We start from the raw sequence: 12379 nt of genomic DNA on the forward strand, positions 1-12379 counted from the left end.
ATTTTCGTTTCTTGTTCAAGATCCTTCACCCCTCCCATGCCAACATCAGAAATGTTGCCAACACCAGAAATGTAGGCCCCCCATTGAACCCCTGCGTCCAACTTTGTTTGAAGAATTTGCCCTTCACTTCAGTTGCCCTCTTGTTCTCATGACTGCCTACCTCAATTCCTCAACAATCTGGACACTTTTCAAATGAGCTATCATCACAACACTGCTTAAAAATCCTGCCCTGGACTACTCCATTATTAAGAATTACTGCCCCATTTCCAAACTCCCTTTCTCAGCCAAAATCCTATCCAGCCTCGAAAAACACAACTTCTTCATTGATAACCAGACCGGTTTCTGACAGTTTGATGGTACACAATTAGTAATCTCACCTGTTTTAGATGACCTGCATATGATGGAGGATGAAGGTGTGCTCTCATCCTCCTAGACCCATCGGCTAGCATAAATGTGGTCGATCATCAATGTTTTCTTTCCTGTCCCTCTGACAATAATATTCACACCTCCCTTGCTTGAATCACCTCTTTTCTTTCGGACTGAAGACACATCCTCTTTCCTAGCCAATCCACAAAGCCTTCCATGTCGAGTACTTCAGGGAATCGTATGGCTATTCCTAATGGTACAGGCCATCTCAATGTTCTACTCCTAGTGGGATGACACTCAGATCCTCTTGAGGATGGACAAATCACCAGATCCCTCAGCTGGCATAGTGACTATTCACCATTGCATGCATGACAATTGAGTTCATCTAACGTGATCCAAAACTGAAGTCCCCATAACTAACCCCAACCAACCTTTTTGCTCTTTTAGCATCTGGCCTACTGCACATGAACCCTTTCCTCAGAAAACCCTCTATTCTCATAAAACTATGCTTCTAATTCACTCCAAACTCTTAAGCCACCCAAATATATTCTGCAGTGATATTCCACTTCTTTCATCTCAGCATTCTCAAGAGAATCCTCCTTTTCCGAATGATTCCCATTTACTTACCGGAATCACCTCTCTCAATTCCCATACTGCAAAAGTGAGTAGACGGGCCGCCCTTCGACCATTATCAACAACCCCCCAGAGTTCGAACATTGAAGCTTGTCTCCTACTATGCTTCAAAAGGGATGAACACTTCACACACGGTGATACTATGCTAAACAAGGATCACTTTTCCTCAGCTCCAAATTCCAGCATTACACCCCTGGCAGAAACCTGCGCTCCTCTTTCCAGAAACCACTTTGCTACCACATCCATCAGCAGACCATGATTGGGTGGGTGGGTGTTTGTTGACTGTACAGTAGTTTACCTCTTAGATTGGGAACATTCTTGATCATCTGGCCATTCAAAGATTCTAGAGACCTGTCTCTTCCCACAAAGTAGAGGCCTCTAACTCACCCTCGCCATTCTGGACGTAGTGGCAAGAGACCACCTCTGTGGTGATCATTGTGCTCTACAGATACTATTAACAGGAATAATGTCCAATTAATTATTGGATCACATGCCCGTTGACTGTACAGGGCATGTACTTAGCTCGGTTGTCGGATGATAGCATGGAGTACAGTGTTGTTGCAGGACAGAACTGATATATGGGTGTCCAAACGGCTGGATCAGATGATGATTCTGTAAAGTTTATGCTATGTTAGATGGCGTTTGTATAGCACCTACTGCCATTGCTATGGCCTGAAAGCGCTGGTGGGTTAAAGCCTTTGGACGACCGAGATGTGAGATTTGAGATTCTAGAATACCTGTGTGCATTTTTAGCCAGCACAAGCGTAGGGGTGGCTAAGCCCTTGGTAGCGACCCATGGAGATCTGGCTATTGGATGGGTGCTGTGATAGACTGTCAGGAGAGTAGGCGAGTTAAGGTGACTAATTATGTGCACACCTGGACCGATTCTTTTCGTGGGACTCAGTTGCATTCTGTTGGCAGTGGTGATGTGTGTTGTGAAGTCGAGTAGTGATTATTGCAGATGTATGTGGGTGGGTGGCTGTGCCAAGGAGGCATACAGATCTGTTCCATTGTGATGGAGTGCAAGCTTACAACACTATCCGTGTGTAGAAAAAAGCAGGTGTCCAGCTGCTGAGTTCTGGACATTTCGTTGTTTATGGATCAGGCCATTGGCATAGTCAAAGTGACTTAGAAGAAGTGCCTTGGTGGTTATAACTCAGTGAGAGAAGCCAGTAAGTGAAAATTCACCTAAGAACTTGAGAAAATAAAAAAAAAGACTCAGTAGTGAATGCATCTAGGATCTAGAGAGCAATCAGAGTATGGGATGAGCCGTAGGTCTTTCAGCACTATGTTATGTTATTATGTTATAGTTCATTTGTATGGGGCACTCTCACCTGATTGCCTTTTGCCTCATCAAATTGGAGTCAATCACAACATATTTCACAATTGGGTAATTGTTTTAGTCAATGGTAGGATGTCTGTTAAATTGACACGGCACAGTCTGGTTGAATATCAGCAACATATATTTATTCTTATAGCCAACACGTGTTTCGACCCTCCTGGATCATTTTCAAGGTAATTTCATATGTTCAGTGTAGTAATCTATGCATGGAGTTTCACGGTGCAATTTCTGAGACTGGTAGTAGAATCTCTCAAGAAATTGTCAAGTTGCTGGTGGGCGTTGCTGCAGTGAAGTCCTTCATAGTGGACAATCCATCTTGGTGATGGCCCCATTTGTTAACTGTAATGACAGTGCAAGCCACCCGGTATCAGGAGAAGAGCCTGACACGGCCTTATCGGACTCCAGACCAACCCAAACTCCAGGAGGGTCGAAACAAATGTCGGCTATAAGAATAAATATATGTTGCTAATATTCAAACAGACCATGCTTTATCAATTTAACAGACATCCTGCCATTGAAACAATTACCCAGTGCATGTGATAAGGGTTCCCACTTGTCCATTTGTTGAATACTTACCAGTGACAGAAGGGCACCATCCCACCAGAACCTCAACACACGCAAGGGTACCACCAATTTCAGCCTATCAAGTGCAGTGATCCCCCCATTCAAGGGCCTTCGTCGCTTTTTCACATACATCACAATTCATTGGCTTGGACTAAAGAATAAAAAGAGGTGGGTTGAAAAAAAAAATATATATAAAGAAATGATGACCGACCAACATCCGCAAATGTTATGGGATCTCATTTCACGTTCTACAAGCTTTGATGGAAACACAGTGCCCTCATTTTGTTTTCAGTTTGAATTTTAGGGTAGAAGACCCTTTGGCAGCAGCAGGCCATGGACACTTTTGTGAACAGTATTTTGAGATGTTTTTTTTCCAGACAGTCTGGACTGATCTCGCGAACGGCTCTATGCACCAGGCTCATAGATTTGAAAAAAAACAAAAAAGGTAGCATGCGCCCCTTTATAGAAAGAACATGCCATAATAGTTTTGAATGTAACTCCTTTATCAACAAAGGAGCGATCAAAATCAGCACTGAAAAGATACAATCACTATATTCTAGGTTGAGTGTCTTTCAGGCTGAAGCATTCTGGATATGCTGTCCGCAATGAAGCGGATAACAGTGCAGTCCCAGATGAATAATGTTGGCACGGTCCAATCGACATATAACCAATTCCATTTGTACCCAGTCCAAGGTCAATTAGAAGAGAACTATTGTCAGCATAATTGTTGAATAGAATATTAAATGAAGGCATCTGCTTTTATCCAACGGAGAAGATTGATATTGACCCTTTAAGTGCTCTTACGACATATACACATTCTAATAGAAAGTAATCTTATTTTTCCACGAGGCACATATATTCATTCTATTCTTTTGGCGTTGTATGGGGTGTCTTGTAAGCCATTTGCCTCCCAAAGCTGATCAAATATTTATTTTGCCTGGCACTCTGGGGACTTGGAGGAGAGGGGGGGGACCTGGGGAAGCGACAGTGAAAATGTTAAGCAGAATATAGGACAGGGCGAGCGCTGTGGCACTCGAAATTTCATCTCTGCTAAAGGAGTGCCGCACAAGAGCAAGGAAACTGCGGGCTCATGTCCCGAAGGGAAAGACCTCATCCATGATTTGGAAAGATCTTTTTGCGGTCACAGAGGGTTTTCAATTATTTGATGATAGTAGGATTTTGTTTAACATCCGGTGGCAGTTCCTTAAGTGTTAGGTTAATATAAGAGTGGACTTAGAGTCCTGTCTCCTTTGAGGGTCCAGTGATAATTTTTGGAATAAAAATGCTGGGGTGAACCATTTATTAACCTTTTTATGGCGCAAGCGCTTATTTTTTTAGAAGTAGGTCTATGTTGCCTTCTTTGCCAAACCAATTATGAAATATATTAAGCAGTTTCGATGAGCAAGAATGCATGCGTTATCGGGCTATGAAAGCCACAATGGGAGAGGCTAGGCAGTTGCTACTAGTACTGCTCTCACCCCCTACTGCATTATGGGTCAGGTTGTTGAGGCTCATCCCTGGGCCCACTATCAGTTGGAATTGCTTGAGTTTGGTGTCCATTGAGGCACAGAGTTTGAATGAGTTGTGTGTCATCAGTATTGTTGTAGCAGGCGAGTAGACCTATTTGGCTCAGGTGAGGGTGAGGGCTAAGGTTGAGGTTGAAAAGAAGTGGCGAGATGTTGAATATCTTAGTGGACCCACAGGGGGTTTATCATGGGTTCGAGAGAAGAGGAGGAAGAAATGATTTGGACTTGATCATAGAAGAAAGGGATAATGTGGTCAAGCGCTCAACCTTGAATCAATTTCTGGGCCCTTCATTTCCTTATGGATGTCTGGCCCACCATGTCAAACTTGTCATAAACATCCAGAAGAAGGAGCGTTGCTGCCCAATTGGTGTTTATCTGTGCTTCAGGACATTCTAAGCCATGACGTTCTAAGCCATGACGGGGGTTGATCTGGTGTCCTGGAGTGGGTAAGGGCAGTTTGGGCATCATCTGGTTTGCTTCTGTGATCTACAGTAGATGTGGGTGTGCGGCCCTCTAATGAGCTTGGTAAGGAATACACATGGATTTAATTCTCCAATCAGCCAGTAAACATGTTGCCTGGTCCCAACATGATTAAACGTAAAGTCGGGGTATAACCTTGGTCGGGTGCGCTATGTCCCTGGTCTATAGATTGCGTTGCATGTAGCAGTATCAGCATTTAAGAAGAGAACCCCTAGTCTTCTTGGTCAAATAAACACAAAAAAAAATCTAATGCTGACAGCTTGCGGTAAAACTGTATATAATCAAAACACTTTTATGTGTCCTAATAAACAGACAAAATTGTGTTGTTATTATAAGCTATTGATATTTAATATTTATCACAGCCGACACGCGTTTCGACCTTTGGTCGTCCTCACGGCAGCTTCTTATTTGAGCTGTGTTCCCTAATGTAGCTCGAGCCTGTGACTTGGCAATTATATTCCAGCTAAAAGATTTTCAATTTGCGATCCTTTAAGGTTTCCAGATCTACTAGTGTTTATCCATTCAGGCTAGCTTCTTGATTCAGATTAGAAGAGTAGTCCTCTAGGTAATAGGTGGCTTATTGTTATTTTCAAACAATCCAAATCACATGAGTCTAATTCTCACGCGAACGTGTATGATGTGAACGGGATTGATGCGGCTACTGAAACATAATACTACAGGTATTGGGACCTGTAACAATGCTGCAAACCAAAACACATATTCGAAGGGCACCATGAACAGAATTAGACTCATGTGATTTGAATTGTTTGAAAATAACAAGAAGCCACCTATTACCTAGAGGACTACTCTTCTAATGTCAGCATTAGATATTTTTCTGTGGTCCCAACATGAGCCTTTAGCTAACCTTAGGCAGCAATCTGCTTGTTTGTAACACCCAAAACACAAGGGATTCAAAATAGGAAATGCTTTTGGGACTGTTGTTAAATAAGGCAAAAAAAAATAGGGAGTGCTTGTTCCATTAATTCATCCCAAACTCTGTCTCTCCCTGCCCATACATACACACAAGATTCTCCAGGCCCTTTCATTTATCACAGTCTCTCTTTTTCTCTGTTCATCCCAAACTGTCCGTTCCTTCCTCCCATTCATCACAGGCTCTGTGCATCTCTGTTCATCACATGCTCCCTGTCGCTTCTGACAAGGTGCATGAACTTGCCCTGCCTGTCTCCAGGGGACACATTTAAATCCCCCATCCTTTCCTTTACCCTTCACCCTCCGACTCACTCAATCTGGGAGACACCCCGGAATACCCAACACTACCCACCCTCATTCACTCCACCCTCTTTCCTCCCCAACCTGATATTGCTTGTACTGTACTCGCGGCCGGCATCTTCATCATAGTTACTTTGGCTTCTTATGATGTCAGTCTGTTGGTGATGAGAAGGTATTAACCAAACTGACTTTTTCCAATTGACCTTTTATCCTAATTCACTGAATTATAATGGTCCTAATTGACCTTCTGCGCAATTGACCTTCATATTATTTTAGTTATTTTATATATGTATTGAGTTGGTTTTGGATTATAAATAATATAAGGGGATGGGGTGGTGGGTTCCAGGGATTTTTGGATTGGGTGGGGGGTTTGCAGGGGGTTTTCCCCCTGCATATATGTGCTAATTGACCTTTTAAATTAGGACAATTCTCCAGAGGTCAATTCTCACGAGGTCAATTGTGAAAAGGTCAATTAGTATACATCCGGTGAGAATGAATCATTGCCACAAGCAGTCCATTTTTCTATCCTCATCATTGTTAATCTAAATTCTTGGCTTGATGATTCGGATACTAAATCTTCAGTTTTGTTTTCAGAATCGGTAAGGAAACCTGGATCTTCACTGACAGACATTCTGAATGCAGTTGAAAAAGAGGGGACCACTAATGCGTTAGCAAAGCCAAATAGGTATGTCGTTTATATAATTAAAAGGATTTGTCTGCTCAGCATGAACATATGGCTGTGTAATGTTTTGTAAGACTGTAGGTACACTTGTTACAAATGAGACCCGTGTTTCACATTGAAGAGCAGGGCACGTGGCCGGCCAGTCCAGCGAAGTAGACTTGATTTCACATTGTTTACTAGTATTATCTAGGTTCTAAGTGCTTTAGACTTAGTGAATTTCCTAGGATGTTACAATTTGGTTGAGCGAGAAAGCTTGTAGATATCGATTGGACCAAGATTACACAAATTGGGCCAATGGTAAAGCCACCAATTTACACGCTAGGCCACAAGTGGTGGGGTGGGCAATGAGCCTGGGACTTCCAAAACGAAGTAATGTCTATTGTGTTGGGGGGTTTTCTTCAGTGTTCCGAAGCTGCTTACTTCCAACATATATCCAGCTGTTATAAGGGTTTTCCTAGACCCTAATTTTAGGGTTCAGGAAGACCAATCCATACCTTGGATTCAAGGCTTATCTGTATATGCCTAGAGCTCCCAGGCATCAAGGCTAAACTCTCCGGAGGGGAGCAGGATGGAGAAAGGTAAAGGGTAGCATACAACAATACAGCAATGTCTGCACTATATATATATAAGTGCAGACATTGCACAATACTCTATATAGCTTAAGCAGAAACTGCAATGTAGTGTGTTACAGGTGAGTAACTTCTTAGAATAGAGTCCTTGGTGATGGTGACTTCCACAGATGTCCGGGGAACAGTTCAGGAATTGATTCTGCAATGTTTTTGGATAGGGCTTTTAGAATTTAGCCAACACTCAGTGTTAGTCAATCTCATAAACCCATAAAGCAAACTTACAGTTACAACGAAAAGGAGCTGTCAAACTCATCGCACGTTGTGACAAATCCCAGCTGCAAACCTCGGTTTGAGGGAAATGCAAATGTCAATGTCGCAGTCCAGCTGTGAAGGTGCAGAGTGTGCAGGTGATGCTCCCCCTCAGCAAGAAGGACAGAGCAAGCATCCTGAGCCAGTTGCTGGAGGGAATAAAGAAGAACCCAATGCTGGGGAATCCGAGCAACTATGTGAGTAGACAAAATTGCAGCCGCAGTGGACAAAGCAGTGAAGACAGTGACCAGTGCCTCCAAAGGAGGAAACAAGATGCACTCTTAGGTCTTTGAAACTCCCTAATGCCAGTCCGTTGCAGGATTGTCCCAGTCTTAGACACAAGGCAAGCTAATTAAGTGGCTGGCAAATGCTATTCCGATGAGACCTGAAGTCATGAGATGAGTAACTCAGTTGTGTGTGGCAAATCAAGGGAAGGGAGCACTGGAGTGGCACCCCGTATCTCCCCAGTAATATCTGGAAAACACACAGTCCAGCAGTACTTTGCCATTGATTGTGTAGTGCAGGAGCAGAGCATGTGTCTTGCATGTATGCATCAAATGTATAAAGCACAAACCTATGTGCAAAGCAACAGAGGGCTGTCAAAGGGGACATACTGAGGAGTTACACATTGGGTACAGGGGTAGCAGAAGAGCTGCGATGGGTCGATATACATGGGGAGGCGGAAGCTTCAGAGGAGGAGAATAGGGTTGATTGGCGCGATCTGTGATTGATGAGATGGTCTTTGAAGCGTAGGATCTTCAGCTTCTTCCGGAAGGTATCCAGTGATAATAACTAATAGAAAATAAAGAATACATTTTTTACCAAATCAAAAAATAACAATTAAAAAAATTATATATATATATATATATGTGGGGGTGGGGTAAGGGGTTAAATCTGGTGGAGAGGGGTTTGGGGTGGTGTTTTAAACATGGGGAAACGGGATGCTTGGGGAAGGCCCAAAAACGAATCAAAAATAATCAATATTGTTTCGTTGTTGGGAATCGTTAAAAATGCATTCTTTATTTTTAAATTCGTTAAAATCATATGTAACCCTTCCTGGAGTGCAGAAAGGAGGGGGACAGTCTTGCTCCAGTCTTTCCTTCTTCCATCTGCATTCAGATGAATCCCCGTATTTGAGCAAGGAATGGCGCTGCTGGCTATCTCTATTTGATATGAACATCCAGCCTCCATCAGGTGTATGGCATCATTTAGACATTTGGTAGACTCCCAATCAGGAGTCATCACCATGTTCAAACCTTGCTGGCCTTCTTCCTGGGCAAACACACAGACAAACATTCGTACGTCCATTCATGTCTGGTCATGGTGGAGCTGGGCTCCTGACCTGAAGTCTCAGGAAGGCCAAGCCCAAATACGGCACATACTTATGATGGTTGTAAAGCTTTAACTTAACCATAACCACTTGGAATTCCTATGAACAGCATTTTCCGGTCGCCTCTACTCGTTTCCCTCTGCACCATCTGATGAAGAAGTCTATGGGTCTGTTTTGCCTTCCTTTTCTCAGTAATGTAAAGATACCTATGGGATTCCCCACTGCACTTTAAAAAAGGCTGGAAGGCAATGTGCTTTTTCTTGGAACACAAGAATTCATTCACATTTCATGTAGAGTTTGAAATAGACCTGTCTCAGATCTTTTTATTATCGCAATTAAAGATTATCACGGCAAAATACAGATAGAAATAAAGCAGGACTACATCACTGTTAGCGTTTCTCTAAGATTCTTCATCTCTGCAAAGTCTTCACTGGAAACCCCATGGTAGGAGAGAGTCACTCGCCAACGGATTCAGGCAGGGAACACGTCTGCTTCAGTCAGCCCAGCTGGAGTCCAAAGGAAAGAGTGACTTGATTTTACTCTGTCCGATGTCTTTTCACTCTACCCAAACTAGTATTTTTCCAGAGAAGTTCACTGTCAGTAAAGTTCCACAGCTGCTCGGCCGTTGCAGCCATCAAGCCTCACTGCTTTGTTAACAACCCCTGGTTTTCTCATGAGAGCTGACAAGTTTTGCTTTCAGCCTCTAAAGCAATGCATAACAAACTTAGTCTGAACCCAAAAACACGCTGCCTTTCCACTGCTTCAGCAAACGTGCACTATACGCAGAGATGGGCCTTTATTTCAGCTTGAAGTCCAATGTTCATGTGTATTCCCAGAATGCGTTTCACTTAGACTCCATATTACAATCAAAGGAGTTACATATTTTAAATGCGTTACTGGGTCTTTGAAAGCTTGTGCCTTGTTCCACCTCTTCATAATATTTCCAATTAGTTAAAAAAGGTAATCTGCATGTTGTGTGGTTCTCAAATAGGGAAAGAACACTGCAGAAAATTGATCTATTTGAAATGATTGCAAAGCCATGCAGTAAGCTGTGTGGATTAAAATTACATCTTTGCTGGTCTGCATGCACAATATCAAATGCACATAAGAGAAAACTCTATTTTTCATATGTTCAAACCATTGCACTCCATTCTTTTACCAAATGAGTGTGGGAAATTCAGTGAATAACATACTGTTGAAAACTGCCCCTAAAGTTTTTATGTAGAGGATTGGCTACAAAAGGCCCACCGGATCCTCCCTTTAATTCACCCTAGGCACTTTCTGAAATGGTAAAAGGGGAATCAACAACTACAGTGTCTCTTTGCATTCGAAATACTACTTGTGACGCTTGTGCCTCCACCTTTCATTGCCAACAGTAATAATTTACACCAAGAAAGAATGAAGGTAGCAAAGGAGTTATGAGTTTCAAACATTGCAGTTGTATTTATAAAGTAGCATGCTTAAAAAAAGTATTGGATGACATGCAGGAGTTCAGCTACCACACAGGTGGTGTAACACATTCCCTTGCCTGTTTGTGGGGCTTATGTGTGGGATAACCAAGATGTCCAGGTGCCGCCCCAAGCTAGAGGATGATAGGCCCTGGGGGGTGTCCAGTGATAGAGTCGCCTGGGAAATTGCCGCCAGGGGATGACATTTCCCAAAATAACGCACCCTCATTAAAATCAAACACTTTGCCCAAATATTCTAGGGTTGGAGCTGATATTATAAAATGATACCCCACCTACAATATTTGGTGAAAGTATTTTAGGGGGTCAGGGAAAAAATTCACCTACCTGCCGATTGTTTTTCCAAGCAACATTATTACATGAAACCCCGTGGGAGGTATGGGAAGGATCCCTATGTCACATTTCCATGACCTTCATCGGAAGGCAGGAGACAGTCACATGGAAAATTGCTTTGGACCCTAGCCCCAAATAAGAAGTTCTTTAGGCAGACCTATAGAGAAAAAACAAATGCCCCAATTTAAACAGTTAGTTTTATTCACACACTATCAGTAGCATTTGCCCTGCTACTGTGGCAACTCACCCCGCTGTCACATCCCCAGAGAGATATGTTGCAAGTTTGTGGCTTTCCAACAGCAGGTTTAACCAGGGGTAATACAAAGTTACCAATTAATTTCCCCCTCTCCTGCCGGCAGAGGGTTTCCTCTGAAGATATAATTTAGAAAATTCACATTCGAGCCATCCTTTTCTGTGCATTCAGAAGGTTTAATGTACCAATAGTTTTTCCAGAATACAGCTCATGTGCTGAGGAAACTAGAGATCTGGGTATTGCAAAGGCAGCACTAGGGAGGGACATGGAGGGAAGAAAGAATCCCAAGATGCCGGACAGGCCAGATACGACTTAGTTTGGCTTCCTGAGCTCAAAGTGAGTACAGGTGCACCTGGAAAAAACTGCCAATCCCAGCCTTATCCAGGTACAGGACACCCATGTATGCACTCCCAAGGGCCCAACCCAGGGGAAGGAGGCGAGAGCACTATAAAACCCAGGGACCCCAGTCAGTGTGTGTGGCAGTTGGGAGCAGAGGAAGGTAGAAGTCTATAGAGTGAAGATTGAAGTCTCACAGTGGAGATAGAGTTGAAAGGAGGAGTTTGGATGATAGCGGCTAACCTAGAGAATGTACAGAGGAGGTTGAGCATAGACCCAGAAAGCTGGGCGAGGTCAGGCAGGGGAGAAATGGTGGTAAATATAACTCTAGGGGGCTGGGTGAGGTCAAGACAGGAGGGACCATACTGGATAGAGACCACGGAGGCTGGTTGAGGCCAGGCAAGGGAGAACTGGGGCTGATAGAGACCCAGGAGGCTTGGTGAGACCCTGCCAGGAGGGACACATCACAGATAAAGAGCCAGGAGACGGGAAATTAGACTTAAAGGCTGGTGACAACAAGAAGGTGGTTAGGGACCAGTAGGAGACTTGAGGTGCTTTAAAGGAGGAGAAGGGTAATGATATTGATGGCAAGGCAGGGGAAAGCAAATATTAGGTGTATCCCCTGTGTTCTTTATTTAGGCAGCATCACTCTTAGTTTGCTGGTGACTGCCCAGAGTGTGCTTCAAAGTGCTAAAGTGGAAGAGAGTGCAAGAGACAGCAGAGGAGAAGAGCAGGGTGTTGGAGAGGGTGCATGTATCAGGCCCAAAGGGTTGGGGTTTGTTTACATTCAATCAGTGAAAGTCGCCCTCAGTAATCACAACAGTGAAGGTGCTTACATATTTCAATATCTGCAATTTATTTTGCATTTGCTCATCATTGATGTTACTTAACCGCCTGATATTCCTATGTCCCGAGCTGCACTTGGAGAGGTGTAGCATGGCTGTTCTGCTTCAGTGTGGT

General features: G+C 43.3%; 1 long non-coding RNA gene across 1 annotated transcript in view; it reads left to right on the forward strand.

Moving 5' to 3' along the window:
* The window catches only part of LOC138503927 (uncharacterized), a 112595-nt gene that overhangs the window by 7304 nt on the left and 92912 nt on the right, over positions 1–12379 (forward strand). Inside the window, exon 2 of the long non-coding RNA XR_011279730.1 lies at positions 6736–6826. This is a non-coding gene — a long non-coding RNA (uncharacterized lncRNA). The remainder of the gene's footprint in view (positions 1–6735; positions 6827–12379) is intronic.

This window comes from Ambystoma mexicanum, chromosome 11 (genome assembly GCF_040938575.1).
Source record: "Ambystoma mexicanum isolate Mex_15411 chromosome 11, UKY_AmexF1_1, whole genome shotgun sequence".
NCBI classification, from domain to species: domain Eukaryota; kingdom Metazoa; phylum Chordata; class Amphibia; order Caudata; family Ambystomatidae; genus Ambystoma; species Ambystoma mexicanum.